Below are 20,294 nucleotides of genomic sequence, written 5' to 3' on the forward strand. Positions count from 1 at the left end.
ACAAGAGATCCATGAGCTTGAATTGAAATTCAAGAAAACATTATTCTGTGGGGACGTGTTGGTGCGGGTGTGATATATTTATTAAATAAGACACAGTGTAGTGTGGACTTAGTAAGGGGTCCATGGTTTTTACCTGACTGGCAAAGGGGGCCGTGGAACAAAATAGGAGAAGAACCTCTGCGCTAGAAGGAGGTGGGTAGGAATTGGGTAGTGGGGATATAGATGACGGCAAGATTTCTCTGAGTATCTTTCAGTATATATATTTAAATAACAGCTTTATTTATTTCTTAAAGATTTGTTTGTTTATTTCTCTCCCCTTCCCCCCCCACCCTGGTTGTCTGTTCTCTGTGTCTATTTGCTGCATCTCCTTTGTCCGCTTCTGTTGTCATCAGCGGCATGGGAATCTGTGTTTCTTTTTGTTGCATCATCTTGCTGTGTCAGCTCTCCGTGTGTGCGGCACCATTCCTGGGCAGGCTGCACTTTCTTTCGTGTTGGGTGGCTCTCCTTATGGGGTGCACTCCTTGTGCATGGGGCCCCTACGTGGGGGACACCCCTGCATGGCACAGCACTCCTTGCGCATCAGCACTGCACGTGGGCCAGCTGCACACAGGTCAAGGAGGCCCGGGGTTTGAACCGTGGACCTCCCATGTAATAGACAGATGCCCTAACCACTGGGCCAAGTCTGCTTCCCAATAACAGCTTTATTGAGATATAGTCCATATACTGTAAATTCACCCCTTTAAAGTATACAATTCAGTGCTTCTTAGTGTATCCATAAAGTTTTCTTTTTCTTTTTTAAAACAAATTTATTTTATTGATACATATTAATAAAGCATAAATCCATCCAAAGTGTACAATCATTGGTATTTGGTATGTCACATGGTTGTACATTCATTACTTCAATCATAATTACAGCATTTTCCTTTTTCCAATAATAATAATAATAAAAAACAGACAAAAAACTTCATCAGCTCTCAATCTCTCTATGCTTCCCCTGCCATACATAGCTGCTGTTCTGTTTCTGCTCTCCAGTTTAATTGTATTTATATTTTGTAAAAACAGACATATATGCAATATTACCCATATTCAGATTTCACATGAATTTTCACTATGTTATACAGTCTCATGTTACATTTCTTTTTTTTTTTTTAAAGATTTATTTTTATTTATTTAATTCCCCTCCCCTCCCCCGGTTGTCTGTTCTCTGTGTCCATTTGTTGCGTCTTGTTTCTTTGTCCGCTTCTGTTGTCGTCAGCGGCTCGGGAAGTGTGGGCGGCGCCATTCCTCGGCAGGCTGCTCCCTCCTTCCCGCTGGGCGGCTCTCCTTATGGGTGCACTCCTTGTGCGTGGGGCTCCCCTACGCGGGGGACACCACTGTGTGGCACGGCACTCCTTGTGTGCATCAGCACAGCGCATGGGCCAGCTCCACACGGGTCAAGGAGGCCCGGGGCTTGAACCGTGGACCTCCCATGTGGTAGACGGACGCCCTAACCACTGGGCCAAAGTCCGTTTCCCTCATGTTACATTTCTTAGCTTTCCTTCCAGTAATATACATGACCTTAGACTTTCCCTTTCAACCACTGTCATACCCATATAATAGCTCTGCTGGTTACAAACACAATGATATGCTTTCCTTTTTTATATTTCCAAAGATTAACAAACAACCTTTTATCCAATTCTGCACTGATTAACCCTCTATTCTCTAACCTCATTCTAATTTTGGTGACTGATATTCTAGTTAACTCCGTGAAACACAATATATTTAGTTCATGATAGGGCAATCATACAGTATTTGCCCTTTTGTGTCTGGCTTGCTTCACTCAACATAATGTCCTCCAGGTTCATCCATGTTGTCATACGCTTTACAACTTCATTTCTTCTTACAGCTGCATAATATTCCATTGTGTGAATATACCAGTTTGTTTATCCATTCATTGGGTCCACAAAGTTTTGTATCAATGACCACACTTTAATTTCAGAATATTTTCATCATCTGCTCAAAAAACCCTATACCTATTTGCAATCATTACCCATTGTTGTCCCCACACCCTAACCCCTGGCCACCACTAATCTGCTTTTTTTTGCTGGATTTCCTTCACTTAGTATAATGTTTTCAGTGTTCATCCAAGTTGCAGCATGTATCAGAACTTCATTTCTTTTTGTTGACAAATAAGATTCCATTATACGGATTACCATATTTTGTTTATCCATTTATCCACTGGTAGACATTTGAGATGTTTCCTCATTTTGGCCATTATGAATAATGCTTCTATGAACAGTCATGTACAAGGTTTTGCTTGGACATGTGTTTTCAAATCTTGTGCGTATGTATCTAGGAGTGGAATTGCTGGGTTATATGGTACGTCTGTGGTTAACATTTTGAGGAGCTGCCAAACCAACAATGTAATGAGGGTTCCAATTTCCCAAAATCCTTGCTGATACTTATATTCTGTCTGACTGTCGACGCTTTAGTGGGTTTGAAGCAATATCACATTGCATTTTTTATTTGTATTTCTCTAATGGTTAATTGATGTTGAGCCTTTATTCATATGCTTATTAGCCATTTGTATATCTTCTTTGGAAAAGTGTCTATTCAGATACTTTGCCCTTTTCAACTGAGTCATTTGCCTTTTTATTGTTGAATTTAACCATTCTTTATATGTATTAGATGCAAGTACTTTATCAAATATGTGGTTTGCAAACATTTTTTCCTAATCCATGGGTCATTCTTACACTTTTTTCCCCCAAATTCTACTCAATTTATTCATTTTTAAAAAAGATATTACATTAAAAAAGATGAGGTCCCCATTCGCCCCCACCAACCCCACCCCACCACTCCCCCCACAATAACACTCTCCCCCATCATCATGTCACATCCATTGCGTCTGGTGAGTACATCTCCGGGCATTGCTGCACCCCATGTCCTGTGTTCCACACCATAGCCCACACTTTCCCACGTTCCATCCAGTGAGCCATGGGAGGACATACAATATCCGGCAATTGTCCCTGGGGTACCACCCAGGACAACTCCAAGTCCCGAGAATGCCTCCACATCTCTTCTCTTCCTCCCATTCCCCGCACCCAGCAGTCACCATGGCCACTTTTTCCACATCAATGCCACATTTTCTCGATTATTAACCACAATAGTTCATGAATAGAATATCATTAAGTCCACTCTGATCCTTACTGTATTCCTCCTTCCTATCTTATACTTTCTTTTGAAGCACAAACATTTTTTATTTTGATGAAGTCCAATTTGTCTGTTTTAATTTGGTTGTTTGTGTTTTTGATGTCATATATAAGAATCCATTTCCTAGCCCAAGGACATGAAGATTTATTCATATGTTTTCTTTTAAGAAATTAATAATTTTACTACTTATATTTAGGTTTCTGATCCATTTTGAATTAATTATTGTACATGGTGTGAGGTAGGGCTCCAAATTCATACTTTTGCATGTGGATATACAGTTATTCCAATTTTGACTTTTAGGTATCAGTATGAATTCATGAGTTATGTTTTAAGTAAAATTATTATTATTGAATTATAACAAACTTGCCAAAAATTGTACATAAAAGTTCGGCTTGGTGAATTTTCACAAAGTAACCCATCTATGTAACCACCACCCAGACCAAATATTACCAGCACTCTAGAATTCTCCCTTGTGCCTTATGCAAGTCTCTAACTCTTCAAAGATAACTTGTATCCTGACAGAACATTTGCCTGTTTTTGAACATCATATAATGAAATCATAGTGTATACTCTTTTGTGTCTTGCTTGTTTTGCTCAACATATGCTTATGAGATTCATCCATCTTGTTGTGTATGGCAGTAGTTAGCTTACATTGTGTGTAGTTTTCCATTTTATAAGAAAATCATAATTTCTCTCTTCTGCTTTTGACAAACATTTAGGATGTTTCCAGATTTTGACTACTATAAATATTGCTACTATGAAAATTCTTGCCCAACTTTGGTGAAAAAAAAATGTATGCATACTGTTCCTTTTGGACATTTACCTAAAAGTGGAATTTCTGGTTATAGGATATGCATATGTTCAGCTTTAGGAGATACAAAGAGCTTTCCAACATGATATTATCAATTTACACCCTCCATCATCAATATATGAGTTCCAATTTGCTCTACATTCTTACCTATACTTGGTATTGTCTATCTTTTATATTTTAGCTTTCTGATGGCTCTGTCATTTGCATATTAGCCATTAGGCAGTATCTTAATGTGGCTATAATTTATATTTATGTAGTGATTAATTTGCATAAATTTCCATATGTCAAATACTGGACATTTGGTTATCTTCTTTGTGGAGTGCCTGTTCAAGTCCGTTTTCTACTGGGTTGACTGCATAATTCTTATTTTTTTATTTTTATTTTTTGAGAAAAATTGGTTTATAAATAAAGTACAATTTAGCATTGATTAAACTTGAAGAACATTAGATAGAAATCTTTACCTCTATGATCAGAAATGAGGAAAGAAAATGTCTTGTTAGTTAGTAGTGATTGCATATCTTAGAATATTTCCAAAGAAAGCATTAATCAGTCATATAACTGCATAATTCTTATTGATTTGTAGGAGTTATTTGTATATTCTAGACATGATTCCTTTGCAAGATATATATATATATATATATATACTGCAAGTATTTTCTAGCATTCTATCACTTACCTTTTCATTCTCTTAGTAGTTTATTTTGATAAAGAGGTTTAAATTTTAATATAGTACAATTAACCAAGTTTTCTTTTAAGATTAGCACTTTTTATGAGCATATCCTCCTATTTTTACTTCTAAAAGCTTTATTGTTTTACTTTCATTTATTTTTTTAAATTCATTTTTAAAAAATATTGCATTAAAAAATTATGAGGTCCCCATTCACCCCCCTCCCCCCCCCCACCCCACCACTCCCCCCACAGCAACACTCTCCCCCATCATCATGACACATCCATTGCATTCGGTGAATACATCTCTGGGCATCACTGCACCTCATGGCCAATGGTCCACATCATAGCCCACACTCTCCCACGTTCCATCCAGTGGGCCATGGGAGGACATACAATGTCTAGAAATTGTCCCTGCAGCACCACCCAGGACAACTCCAAGTCCCGAAAATGCCTCCACATCTCATTTCTTCCTCCCATTCCCCGCACCCAGCAGCCACCATAGCCACTTTTTCCACACCAATGCCACATTTTCTTCTACTACTAACTCCAATAGTTCATGAATAGAATATCAAATCCTTACTGTGTTCCTCCATCCTGTGGACCTTGGATTGTTGTGTCCATTCCACATCTATGTCAAGAGGGGGCTAAGATTCCACATGGATACTGGATGCAATCCTCCTGCTTTCAGTTGTAGGCACTCTTGGCTCCATGGTGTGGTGGTTGACATTCTTCAACTCAATGTTAGCTGAGTGGGGTAAGTCCAATAAACCAGAGTGTAGGAGCTGAAGTCTGTTGAGGCTCAGGGCCTGGCTATCATATGGTCAGACCAGAGATTCAGATCCCCTAGATATATCTTAAACCCCAGCACCAACTACAATTCTGGTAAAGTAACAGGAAAGGCTTGTAAAAAGAGATCACATCTGTGTATAGCTCCATCACACAGAAACACCAACTCCAAAGAAGGGCCAGCTGACATGGCAGTGAACTCCATCTGCCATGACCATAAAACCTGTCAGTCTCTTTAGCCCTCAGAAGAACCAATACCTGGGGTTGTATCTACTTTATCTGTCTCTGAGACTCTGCTCAGGTGTGCATAAGGGCAACCCCTCTGATAACCTCCAGACACTATTTAGAGACGCATAACCATATAAATTCATTTGTCCTTTCAATTTCCCCTTGATTTAGGTCAAAAAGTATTTTTAACTCCTGTTATTATATGTTGACAGGGATATTCTGCTGGTCTGAGTTAAACCTTTTATTCAAGGTCATTTTCTAGTTACGTCATCAGCTGGTACTTAGTAATGATCCCTTAGCACCCGGAAGGCTCATCCCCGGGAGTCATATCCCACGCTGGGGGGAAGGCAGTGCATTTACATGCTGGGTTTGGCTTTGGGACTGGCCACATTTGAATAACACAGAAGTTCTCAGGAGGGAACTCTTAGGTACACTGCTGCTCTAGGCCTTGTTCTTATTTCAGGTGTACAGGCTCACAAGCATAGTCATTAGTAGCAGGGGCTCACTATTGGACCATCATTCCTTCCTGGTCCTTGCCGTTGCACCCGGGGTACTGCTGCTGCTCCCCTAGGGACCATGACAGAACCCCCCCCCCCCCGGCCAGGAACCCAGCATCCCCCCAGCTGTTGTTTTTAATTGTTTCCACTATGAATATATCCAAACATTTCATGCACCCCAGACACATGCCCTGTATAACTCCCTGTCAACCATATGTCCCCTGTCAATAACATCCCATACCAGTATTCCTCTGCTGCCATTGTTGAAACACTCTGTGATCCAAAACTTCCTGGAAAGTGAAGCCCAATATAATGCCAGGTTCCCTTAATAGTAAAATGGAATATAGTGATGAGTTTAAAGGTTAGATATAGAATACATATTAATTTGGAGAAATTCTACATCCTATCTTTTTCTTTTCTTTTTTCTAAATATTAACCTTATCTTCACAAGAGTTTTAGATCACAGTAATTCATATATACAATGTACAGTACTCCCACATATCCGATATAAAACCTTTTCCCTTCCACAGCTATAATCTTTTAACATATTCATACCATATTTACTGAAACTGATGTACAGATATTGAGACAATAGCTTTCAAACAAGGTAACATTTGTGTTTACATTGTGGTTTATACTTTAGGCTATACAATTTTCTAAATCTTTAGTTATCCTATGTTTTACATTATGATTTACATTATTAGTCTATCAGCCCTTATATGTTTTTGGTGTAATATTACATGTTTTATATCCATCCATACTCTTGTGAAACACTTCTATTGCCCTCACAGTTACGTTGATTCCATCTATTCAATATCTATTTCCCCCTCCCCTTAGGGCCCACAATGACAGTCAATCCTCATTTCTTGAAGAGCCATGTTGAGAGATACTTGCAACAGTGCAGAGGGCTTGACATGCTCAACTGCCCTAATGCCCTGGGAGCCACCATTTCTCATGAGAGATACAGTTCTCTCTATTTGATGGCATCAGTCTTCCCCAGGATGTGGGTGTAACTTCTCTCTCATTATATGGGTCTCTACCCAATGATATAACCCACTCTGGTAAAATGAGCATTCACATATTCCCGAGGAGTCTGTCCTACATCAGATTATCCCCTTTAAGTATCTTAAACAGGTAACTTTCCTTATTATATTTTGAAAAGGTTTTCTCAGCATTATACTATCAACAAACAGCTGACAATCTCCTATGTTCTTATGTTGCCCCACCCTCCCCCCAATTTCTTGGGCAATATTACCCATCCTCCCATCCCTAGACCCCTCAAGCCCTCAAAGCCTCACCCAAAGGTAACCATATGCCCCCATTTTATCCCTTCCTTGTACACATACTTACCTCCAGCTTATCATAGATTTCACCCATGTAGATGTCACCTTACGTCCTTCTTCTACCCCCCGATTTCCTATAAGCCCATCATTCAGTCTCTAGCTCTCTGAGGCAGCTTGGTTTACTTATATCATTGAGGTCATGTAGTATTTGTCCTTCAATGCCTGGGTTGCTTCATTCAACATAAGATTCTCAAGATTCATCCATGTTATCACGTGTGTTTGTAGTGTATTTGTTCTTAAAGCCGAGGAGTATTCCATTGTATGTATTTACCACATTTTATTTATCCATTCATCTGTTGATGGGCATTTGGGTCGATTTCAACTTTTGGCGATAGTGAACAATGCTGCTATGAACAATGGTGTGCATATATCAGTTTGTGTCCTTGTTTTCAGTTCTGCTGGGGATATACCCAGCAGTGGAATTGCTGGGTCATATGGCAAATCTATGGTTAGTTTTTTGAGAAACTGCCAAACTGACCTCCAGAATGGTTGGATCTTCTGCATTCCCACCAGCAGTGGATGAGTGTTCCCATTTCTCCACATCCTCTCCAGCATTTGTATTCTTCTGTTTTTTTCGTAGCTGCCAATCTTATGGGAGTAAGATGGTATTTCATTGTAGTTTTGATTTGCATTTCCCTGATAGCTAAAGATTTGGAGCATTTTTTCATGTGCTTTTTAGCCATTTGCATTTCTTCTTTGGAGAAGTGTCTGTTTAAATCTTTTTCCCATTTCTTAAATGGGTTGTTTACCTTTTTATTTTCAAGATATAGGAGTTCTTTATATATGCAAGTTATAAGTCTCTTATTCAATATATGGTTACCAAATATTTTCTCCCATTGTGTAGCCTCCCTTTTTACTTTCTTGACAAACTCCTTTGAGGTGCAGAAGGCTTTAATTTTGAGGAAGTCCCATTTATCTATTTGTTCTTTTGCTGCTCGTGCTTTTTGTGTGATGTTCATGAAGCTATTTCCTATTACAAGGTCTTGTAGATGTTTCCCTACACTGCTTTCCAAAGTCTCTGTGGTCTTGGCTCTTATATTTAGGTCTTTGATTCATCTTGAGTTGATCTTTGTATAAGGTGTGAGATGGTAATCCTCTTTCATTCTTTTACATATGGATATCCAGTTCTCCAGGCACCATTTGTTGAACAGGCTATTATCTCCCAGTTGAGAGGTTTTGGTGGCTTTATCAAATATTATATGGCTATATATATGAGGTTCTATATCAGAACTTTCAATTCGATTCCATTGGTCTGTGTGTCTCTCCTTATGCCAATACCATGCTCTTTTCACTACTGTAGCTTTGTAGTATGTTTTGAAGTCAGGTAGAGTGATTCCTCCAATTTTGTTTTTCTTTTTCAGTATGTCTTTGGCTATTCGGGGCCTCTTTCCTTTCCAAATAAATTTCATAGTTAGTTTTTCTAGTTCCTTAAAGAAGGCTGTGTTGATTTTTATTGGGATTGCATTGACTGTGTAGATCAGTTTTGGTAGTATAGACATCTTAATAATATTTAGTCTTCCTATCCATGAACAGAGAATATTCTTCCATATATTTAGGTCTTCTCTGATTTCCTTGAACAGTCTTGTGTAGTTCTCTGTGTATAAGTTCTTTACCTCTTTAGTTAGATTTATTCCTAAATATTTGATTTTTTTAATTTACTATTGTAAATGGTATTTGTTTCTTGATTTCCTCCTGAGCTTGCTCATTATTGGTGTACAGAAATGCTACTGATTTTTGCTCATTGATCTTACAACCTGCGACTTTATTAAACTCATTTATGAGTTCTAGAAGCTTTGTTGTAGACCTCTCAGGGTTTTCTACATATAGGATCATGTCATCTGCAAATAATGAAATTTTGACTTCTTCCTTTCCAATTTGAATGCCTTTTATATCTGGTTCTTGCCTCAGTGCTCGAGCAAGTACTTCTAAGACAATGTTAAATAGAAGCAGAGAGTGTGGAAATCCTTGTCTTGTTCCTGATCTTAGAGAGAAGGATTTTAGGATTTCACCATTGTAAACGATGTTGGCTGTGTGTTTTTCATATATGCTCTTCATCATGTTCAAAAAATTTCCTTATATTCCAATCTTTTGGAGTGTTTTTATCAAGAAAGTGTGCTGTATTTTGTCAAATGCTTTTTCTGCATCTATAGATATAATCATGTGATTTTTTTTCTTTCAATCTGTTTATATGATGTATTACATTGATTGATTTTCTTATGTTGAAACATCCTTGCATACCTGGAATGAATCCCACTTGGTCGTGGTGTATAATTCATTAATGTGTTGTTGAATACGATTATCAAGTGTTTTGTTAAGTATTTTTGCGTCTAGGTTCATTAGAGAAATTGGTCTGTAATTTTCCTTTCTTGTGGTGTCTTTGTTTGGCCTTGGTACTAGGGTAATGTTGGCATCATAGAAGGAGTTAGGCAATGTACCTTCTGTTTCGATTTTTTGGAAGAGTTTCAGCAGGATGGGTGTTAGTTCTTTTTGGAATGTTTTGTAGAATTCACCTGTGAAGCCGTCTGGCCCTAAGCTCTTCTTAGTTGGGAGATTTTTAATGACTGATTCTATCTCTTTACTTGTGATTGGTTTGTTGAGATCAAGTTTTTCTTTCGTCAATATAGGCTGCTTATGTGTTTCTAGGAATTTGTCCATTTCCTCTGAATTGTCATTTTTGTTGGAATATAGTTTTTCAAAGTATCCTCTTATGATAGTCTTTATTTCTGTGGAGTCAGTGGTGATATCTCCTTTCTCATTTCTTATTTTGTATATTTGCAGCTTCTGTCTTTTTTTCTTCATTAGTTTTGCTAAGGGTTTGTCAATTTTATTGATCTTCTCAGAGAACCAGCTCTTGGTCTTGTTTATCTTTTCCAGTGCTTTCTTATTTTCTATTTCATTTAGTTCTGCTCTTATCTTTATTCTTTCTTTCCTCTTCCTGTGGAATTACTTTGTTGTTTTTTTCCTAATTCCTCCAAATGTGCAGTTAGTTCTTCAATTTTTGCTCTTTGTTCTTTTTTGATATATGAATTTATGTCTATAAATTTCCCTCTCAGTACTGCTTTTGCTGCCTCCCATAATTTTTGGTATGTTGTGTTATCATTATCATTTGTTTCAAGGTAGTTATTGATTTCTTTTGAGATTTCCTCTTTGACCCACTGTTTTTCTAAGAGTGTGCTGTTTAATTTCCATATCTTGATGTGAAATCTGGGCCTCTGGCCCTTGCAGATTTCCAGCTTCACTCCACTGTGGTCAGAGATATTATTTTGTATGATTTCGATCTTTCTGAATTCATTAAGCCTTTCTTTGTGGCCTAGCATATGGTCTATCTTGGAGAATGATCCATGTGCACTTGAGAAAAATGTATATCCTTGTATATTTGGGTGTAATGATCTGTATATGTCTATTAGATTCAGTTCCTCTAATATACTGTTCAAATATATTGTTTCTTTAGTGATTCTCTTTTGAGATGTTCTGTCCAGAGTTGATAGTGGTGTATTAAAATCTCCCACTATAATTGTAGATGTATGTATTCTTTCACTTAATTTTTCCAGTGTCTGTCTCACGTATTTAGAGGCACCCTTGTTAGGAGCATAAATATTTATGACTGTTTGTTCTTCTTAAGAGAGTGTCCCTTTCACTAATATGTAGTATCCTTCTTTGTCTCTCACAATTGTTTTACATTTTGCGGTCACCCCTCGGGCTGAAGTGTGGTTTGCTGGCCTGGCGGGGGAGCAGCCGCGGTAGGCCTAATTCCGATGCCCCCATAATAGGGTGGCTGGTCGGACTCACCGCCACCCCTGAAGGGAGCTCGGCATGGGCGCAGAGTGCCCTCGGGTCTCCCCTTCTCGGCAGCCATGCTTCCGCGGCTGCCCCTCCTCCCGGATGGCGCCACACGATGCCTGTGGGGCGGCACCCTTCTTCTTCTTTCTCCCTGCGCAGGCGCAGGGCGGAAAATTCCAGTCTGCCCTTTTCCCCTCCCCCGACAGCAGCAACAGCCAGGCGTGGGCAGAAAAATCCAGTCTGCCCTTTTCCCTTCCCCCGACAGCAGCAACAGCCAGGCGTGGGCGGGAAACTCAAGTCTGCCCTCCACCCCAGCAACAGCAGCCACCAATCCCTAAACCCTGCCCCTTCCCCCAGCAACAGCGACAGCCAATCCCTAACCACCACCCCTCCCCCGTCCAGTACCGCCCACTGACCTTTCGCCGGCAACCAATCAGAACAGGGCGTGGCTTCGACCAATCAGCCTTCCCCAGCCCCTATAAAACTGTTGCCTCTCCCTCAATAAAGTGGACTTGCGTGTTTACCTTGTCTCCGTGGTAGTTCTTCTGCCGTGCGCCCTCCAGTCCTGAGAGCCCCCGACAAGGGCCTGGCCTCCCTTGTCCCCAGTTCATCGCCTGCTTCTCCGGGTGACCCCTTCGTCGCCGGCTTCACCGGGCAACCCCGTCAGCCGAACCACGCAACCCCTGTGAGACCGACCCCTCGTCTGCTGCCGGACCGATCCCTCGTCCCAAGCGGGACCAATCCCTCGTCCCAAGCGGGACTGACCCCTCGTCCAGAGCTGGACCAACCCCTCGTCCGCAACCAGACCCCACCTCTACTGACTGAGCAAACCGCCGCAACATTTAAAGTCTATTTTGTCTGATATTAATATAGCTACTCCTGCATTTTTTTGGTAATTGTTTGTAAGATTGTTTTCCAACCATTCACTTTCAGCCTCCATGAATCTCTGGGTCTAAGATGTGTTTCTTGTAGACAGCATATAGATGGGTCATATTTTCTTATCCAATGTCCCAGTCTGAATCTTTTGATAGGTGAGTTTAATCCATTGACATTCAGTGTTATTACTTTCATGGAATTGTTTATGTTAGCCATATTTTGATTGGACTTGTGTTTGTCATATTTTGTTTGTTTGTTTTTCTTCTCTTTTTGTCTTTTTTGTTGGTCTTTCACTCTCCTCTAACTCTGCCTCTCCTGTTTTTTCCTTTCTTCCTGCAGAATGCCCTTTAGTATTTCTTGAAGTGGAGGTTTCTTGTTGGCATACTCTTTCAATTTCTGTTTATCTGTGAATATTTTGAACTCTTCATCATTTTTGAATGCCAGTTTAACTGGGTAGTGTATTCTTGGTTGGAAATTTTTTTTCTTTTATTACCTTGACTATATAATACCACTGCCTTCTTGCCTCCATGGTTTCAGATGAGAAATCAGCACTTAATCTTATGGAGCCTCCCTTGTATGTGATGGTTTTCTATTCTCTTGCTGCTTTTAGAATTTTCTCTTTGTCTTGATCATTGGATAATTTGATAAGTATATGTCTTGGAGTGGACCTGTTGGGGTTTATGATGTTTGGGGTGCATTGTGCTTCCTGGATATGTACATCTGTCTCTCTTAGTAGATTTGGGAAGTTTTCAGCCATTATTTCCTGCACCACCCCTTCTGGCCCCTTTCCCTTCTCTTCTCCTTCTGGGATGCCTATAATATGTATGTTTGTGCATTTTGCATTGTCATTCAGGTCCCTAAGTCCTAGCTGAATTTTTTCTCTCTTTTTATCAGTCAATTATACTATCTGTTTGATTTCTGATGTACTGTCTTCCACATCACTAATTCTCTCCTCTGCCCCTTCTAATCTGCTGCTATTTGCTGCGAGTGTATTTTTAATTTCTTGAACTGTGGTGTCATTCCCATCATATCTGTTATCTTTTTTCATATGTCTGCAATTTCCTCTCCAAGAGTTTTCTTCATATTGTTAAACTCTTCCTTTACTTCATTAAGTTTGTCTCTAATATATGTTCTGAGATCTTTAATTACTTGTCCGACATTCTGCTCCCCTTCCTGGTTTTTAGTTTGTTCATTGTATTCAGCCATGTTTTCCTGATTACTGGTTTGAATTGTAGTTTTTTGTTGCTGTCTGGTCATCATTTTATCTTGATGGGTTTAATCAGTTCCTTAGCTTTTTTGTCTAGTCTTGGGGATTAATTAGGTGTTGTTCTTGCATAAGTGTTATATCTTCTCTTTGTCACTTTGTTCTTCTTATTCTAATTTCTGGTTTCTGTCTGAGTTCACTTTGAAGGAAAATATTAGGGCCAGGGAAAGGCAATTGTGTAAAAAAGGAAAATGTATAAAGTATTTTTGGTAATAAATGTTAACAGAGCAACAGTATGAGAACTGGGAGAATGGATGTTAGATTCATGTAAGCTGTGTAGAGTTATAGCAGTAAGTAGAGTACCTATAATGAGATAGTCAGCTGAATATGGGAGGAATATAGTACGAATTGAAAAGCCAGTGTTTTCATGAGAGAGAGAAAGAGAAAAGAAAGACAATAGTATCAAGAGTGGATAAAAGACAGAAAACGAAACAAAGGTATTAGAAATTAAAAGTTAGACAATTTGGGAACCAAAGAAAGGGAGGTGGAATATGAGACAGTAGATGATGGAGGATATCAAGATTTGGGGGAAAGGGGATAGTGTAGGTGGCCAAAATCAATTCACACAGAAATGAGGAAATGGAGGATGAGGAAACCCAGGAAATGTGAGGCATTCCCTGCAGCACCTATTGTATAATGAAGATAAAAGAAAATAAATAGAAAAAGAGAGAAAAGAATAAGAGAAGAAACAAAAGGGGGGGGGTGGGCAAAGAAAAGGAAGGGGAACAAGCAAGAAAAAGAAAAGAAGAAAGAAAGAAAAAAAAAACCCTAAATAAATGAAAAAAGACCTTGGGGGATCCAATGGGATGAAAGACTAGGAGATAATGTAATGTTAGCAAAGAAGACAATAATAAATAAAAAGAAAGAAAAGAAAAGAAAAAAGAGAAAAAGAAAAGAAAAGAAAAGAGAAAAAAATGCAAACGCTCTGGGCTAGGATAATCAAGGACCCAGATGGCCCTCAGGGCATGGTGGATTAAGGGATGGGAAGTCTGTGATATTGCAGATTCAAGAGTTGTGAGTCTCTGAGGGGTGGGCCACCAGGGTTTAGTGGACACAAACCTGGGAACCACGAATCCAGTTAATAGGGAGCCTGGGAGCACGGCAATGCAACACAGCCTTCAGGGATCCTCACAGCTGGCTGCCAGCCCTATGGGTGGGGCAGGGTCACATCCGCAAATTCTAACCTCTGTGTCAGAAACCCCAAATTCCCCCTCTCACAAGCTTCTCCTCTGTTGCTGTCTCACCAAGTCAACTACAGGACACCTCCCACCCTACAAGCCCCCGAAACAGCCTGCTGGTGATTCCTCTGTATTGCGACCAATTTAAGGATGCCACATATCTTAGCCAGCCCTAGGAGGTGGGGCTCTAGCCGGAAGCTATGATCTCTGTGTCAGAAACCCAAAATTCCACTTCTCGCAAAAAACTCCTCTGTCTCAATCTCACCAAATTGATTTCCAAACACCTCCTGCCCTGCAAGCCCCTGAATAGCCCACTCAGGGCTTGGGAATTCCCCAGTGCAGCAGAGCCTCTAGGACTTGCCACTGCAGTGCTGCCTGCCCAGGGGCAAGTGTCCTCTGCACAGCCCCGATCTCCGTGGAAGAGGCCCTAAATTCTACATTTTACACGAATCTTCTTTGTCACCGTCCAATCAAATCGATGTCCAGACACCTCCTGCCCTGCAATACCCCAAAACAGCCTGGTCCTGAAGAATTTCCAATGCTGCCCAACCGCTTCTTTGCAGGAGAGACTATAAAGGTGCACTCACTCAGACACCATCTTGCCCCGCCTCTCCCTGTTTTACTTTTCATATATATAGATCTACAATCCATCTGGAGCTGACTTCTGGGTGTTTTGTGAGGTAGTAAAGATAATTCTTTTCCATATGGGTATACATTTGGGCCAGGACCACTTATTGAAAAGACCATTCTTTCCACTACTGCAACTCATGAAGCCTTTGCCAAAAATCAGGTGATCATATAAGTGTGGTCTCTTCATATACTTGCTATTTTGCAGGGAGGTTTTTAATAACAAGTTTATTATTATTTTTTTTACAGATATAGGACTATTTCTTTTTGGGTCAGTTTTGTTGAGTTGTATTTCTCAATGAATTTGTCAATGTCCTGTAGGTCTGCTTCTGCACCATTCTCTTATGTTTCTTTTTTGCATCCCTCAAAATACATGTATATAAGATTTTCCCATCAGGTCTCCTGTTTCATATATTTCTTTTCAGAAATCTCCATCCTTTGTACTCTTCATGCTTCTTTCTAGATATTTTCTACTTAACCATCTTCTAGTGCACAAGTCCTGTTTTCAATTGTGCCCAATCTGCTATTAAGTCCATCTGTTGAGTTCTTAATTTTAGTTATTGTCTGTTCCAGAATTTCCATTTGGTTTTTATCATAGATTCCAGTTTCCTGGTGAAATTTTCTCTCTTGTCATCTATTTTCTTGACCCTATTCATCATAATTATTTTAAAGTCTGTGTCTGATTTCCCCAATATCACTCATGTTTCTATTTTCATCTTCTCTCTTTTTCTCTTGGTATTGTTTATTTGTAGTTGTTAGTAAGTTTTGGTTACATGCCAAATGTTGTGTATGAAAAATTGGAGAGGCTCAAGATTGTGTTCTCTTGCTCCAGAGAGGATTTCCTCCTTTCTCTGGTAGGTACAGAGAATCAGATCACCTCAATTCAATCAGAGACTTTACTGACTCAAGGCTAGTGGTGCAGCCTATGTATGATCCAGTTTACCTCTATTTTACCCCCATTTCTGGAGTGTAGCACTCTGGGAGTTGTGACTTAGAATCAGAGTTATTTCCTGGGGATCCTTCTACTTGGCAGGTCATGAACTCTGAACTTTTCTCTTCCCAGCACCACAAGCCTATCACCAACTTGCTCTGCTTTGCTGCTTCTTTCTGCCTGGTGTCTTAGTCTCATTCTCTGCACAACATAAACTGTAAATGCCCTAGAAAAAAAACTGGTTCTAGGCATTATTTTCTATTCCGTGTTTCTCCTCTCTCTGGGATCTGAGCCCCTCAACAACCGGCTGTCCTGATAGCTCCAAACATTATTTTCAGTCTCCCCAGCCCCAAGAGGTGTTCTAAAGTTGCTCTGTTGACTTGTACGTCTCATGTTCCATGCCAGAAATATCCTGAGGGAGAAACAGTGTGCCAAAATTTGGACTCACCTTAATGAGCTTCCCTTCTTTCTGGATACAGCCTCTCAAAAATCCTGGCTGCCTCAGTAGCTTTCTGATTCCTTTGCAAAAAGATGTTTTAAAATCCTGGCTTTTCTAATTTACTTCATTTAGAATATTGATCTGCTACAGTCTCTCTCATCACAGTTAGAGGCAGAAGTTTTCTGAACTCAACACTAAAATAGCTGTGTGTAGATTTCCCCTTGTCACTGTCATTGATGGAGAGGGTCTAGAAGCAACAACCCTTCAGTTGCAGTAAAGGAATCAGAACCAGGGAAAGAAAGTACTAGATGTGCTGGGATTTCTTGCTGTCCCAGAAAGTAAGAAAGTGATCAGAGATTGATGGGAACATGTCAAAAGGACATGGGAGCCAACTTGAAGGAATGCCCCCTGATTAAGTGCGGGATAACTTAAGCATTGAAAAGAATAATGATGCTAATGGCTTATAATACAGTGAATTAAGAAAAAACCCATGAATCCATGATGATATTCAAAATAAAAGGGGAAAAGAAAAAAAAATCCCCCAAAATTATTTTGAAGCATGCCAGCTAGTTTATATTAAAATATAATTAGAAAACTTGTTATTTTATAACCCCTATGATACTAATTGGTTCAAGTAAGGATCATAAATGGGGACTAATAAAACTGGGCAAAATACTCTTAGGAGGAGAGTGGATGTGGCTCAAGTGGTTGAAAGCCAGCTTCCCACATGGGAAGTCATGGTTTCAGTTCCCAGTGCCTCTTAAAAAAACACCAAAAAACTAAACAACAAGCAAAACAAATGAAAAAACGAACTCAGGGGAGCTAACGTAGCTCTGTGGGTGAGCACCAGCTTCCCACATATGAGGTCCCATGTTCAATCCCTGGTATCAAAAAAACAACAACAAAAAACAAAAAACGATTGGGAAACAGGTCTCAAAGTATCATTCCACGTATTATTATTTATGAAGGGAAAACTATACTTTTCCAATAAAAAGACTAGCTTGGCAAGGCCAATTGTGGTTCAGCCTGACACTGTGCTGCAGAGGGAAGCCCTTGGCATCATTCAGTGATGTTCTTGCTGGGAATGTTTGACTTGAATCTTCTTCATGTGGAATACAGAACAACTGTAGTCTTTAAAGGATTCCATGTCACAAAGAACAGGGGGCATTAGCGGGAATGTTCTGAATTGCTGGAGATGGAGAGACACAACAGGCCCCCACCCTTTGTGAATCTTGACTGAATCTTGGATAAACAGAAGCTCTCAAAGACATTTTGAGGACAATAGAAGACATTTTAGCACAGACTGTGTGTTGGTTGATATTGAATTTGTGCTGATTTTCTTAGGTGTGCTGACATTGTGATTAAGTAGGGGCATCTTAATCTTGGGAAAGGCACACTGAAATATTTCATGGTAAAATGTCATGATGAAAGTTCCAAGGTTTGAAGAAAGAGAAGGATGTGTGTAGGTGTGTAGTGGGAGAGATGGAGCAGGTGTAGCAGGATGCATAGGCGAGGCATATATGGGTTTTGAAAATTGGAAGGAAATAAAAAAACACTCTTGTAGCCTTTAACTAGGTTTTTAATAAAAATCCACAAGATGGCAGTAGAGCAACACTTTTAGTATGTTTTCTTGTGCCCTTTCATTAGGTGCCCTTATTTTCTGAATTGAAAAGCAGGATGTGAGATCCAACAAAGGATTCTTTTTGCTTTGTGAATATATGTATATGGGAAGTTACACAAAGCCATGAACACAAAATGCCATTTTACTGTATCATTCTGCAAATTGCCTTTATTGAAATAAATATCATTTTATTAAATTTGGTCCATGAAACTCCTGAGATGCTGTCAGAATTTTGCATGTATGAGCATTTTTCTGGTGACAATATCCACAGCTTTCAACACTGCTTGAAGAAGTCAGTTATCATGCCCCAACCGGAGAACACTGAGGGGTTCTAGACAGTGACACTAGGTCAACGCCTTAATTAGAGTTGGTAGTAGTTTAAGCCATTTCCCTTTAAAAAACGCTCTAAAAGTGGTTGTGTTCAGCGAAGTGCCCCAGCAGTGAATCCTTGTTAAATGGATTGGCATATGAATGAATGGATGTGAATGTGACCCAATGCCTTCCATCCTCAACCCTGCCCCCAAACCCCCACACCAAGAAAAAATATTTGGCAAGATGTTTGTGGTCACATAAGGCAATTCCCTACCAAACACTCCATCGTTTGCCTCTATTTTTTTTAAGATCTGAAGATAAAAAGCTTGTTGGTCCATAGAGATGGCAGCCATAGGAAACTTTCCCTTTATAAGCATTTGTCAAACAATTCATTATTTTATGGTAGCATGAACCAAGCTTCTTGTGATCAGAAAAAGTTAGTCTCCTGTGAATGCCTCTCATTTCCCTTTGGAGAGCCCCTGATTTGGTTTAGGACTAGGTTTCCACAAATTGTAATATGAGCCACTTGGTAATCATGGTAAGAGCCAGTGCTACCCAATGCACTTCTCCTTTTGGTTCACTAACCGAAGAGCTGGCTTTTGTGCTCTTGTTTTCTATGGAGTTGAAAACACCTTGGCAGATAGCTGTCTTAAAAATGTGTGTACTGATTGGACTGTAAAAGCAAATCCCTGCTGAGGGCCTGGATCTGATCTGGTTATCTGGACTGTGTGGATTTTTTTTTAAAAGGGTCATGTATCCGAATCAAGCAAGGGAAAAGAAAATGTCCTTTAAATTAAGATGTGTTAGCAGCCTGCAATTGGTTTAAAGTCTCATTTACTAAGTTCTTAGGATTTTAGGGGTTTTTAGCTCTCTCAACTTCATTAGTATTAAAAAATTTATTGAGAGACTATGAACTACACGTATTTGACAAAATAACTGAAGTGAGAGACTAAGCCATGAAAGGGTCATGCCTTCAGAAAGGAACTTTTAACTTCTGTCCCCAGCTTTCCCAATGGAAACACATGTAGTGCCATGTTGTTGGCTGAAAGAGCTTATGTTCAGTAGAGGACCCGTGAAATAAATGATGACACATTCACACACTGGGATTGTATATAGCTCTTGAAAATAATGAAGTCAATTCATAAATACTGACATGGAAAGGTATCCCAGATGAACTGTAAGAGGAAAAGAGCAAGTTTAGAAGTATATGTCTTTTATATATATACATATATAAAATAGCAAGTATATGACATATAGGTTTTGAAATATATGTTTGCTGTTTTGAAATATATGTTTGCTATTCTATGTTCAGGAAATAAGATTGGGGAGAACATACATTAGTTTAAAAAGTGGCTTATTTATGTTGTGGAGTGGAGGGAGGTGTATTGCAATCCAGTAGCCTTACATTTCCTACTCTCTATATTTTTCTATTGTCTGGAATTTTCTTTAGAATGAGATGTAGTCTGAAAAAAATAATGATATAAAGAGAGCACAGGCTGGCACAATCCTCTGAGATCTTCATATGCTGAATATAATTTTTGCTTAATATAATAAATTGTCATTCAACTTATACAGACAATAGCCAAAGAAAGTCAATGAATTAATTTACAAATTATACCCCTTCCATGCTTGAAGCTGTTTATAATAATAAAAGACCTGGAATGGAACAATAAAAATAAATGTATAAACTAAAAAGACAAATTGTTTAGAAGGAATGAGATAAACTTACTAGGAATATGGAAT

The sequence above is a fragment of the Dasypus novemcinctus genome, chromosome X (genome assembly GCF_030445035.2).
Source record: "Dasypus novemcinctus isolate mDasNov1 chromosome X, mDasNov1.1.hap2, whole genome shotgun sequence".
Lineage (NCBI taxonomy): Eukaryota > Metazoa > Chordata > Mammalia > Cingulata > Dasypodidae > Dasypus > Dasypus novemcinctus.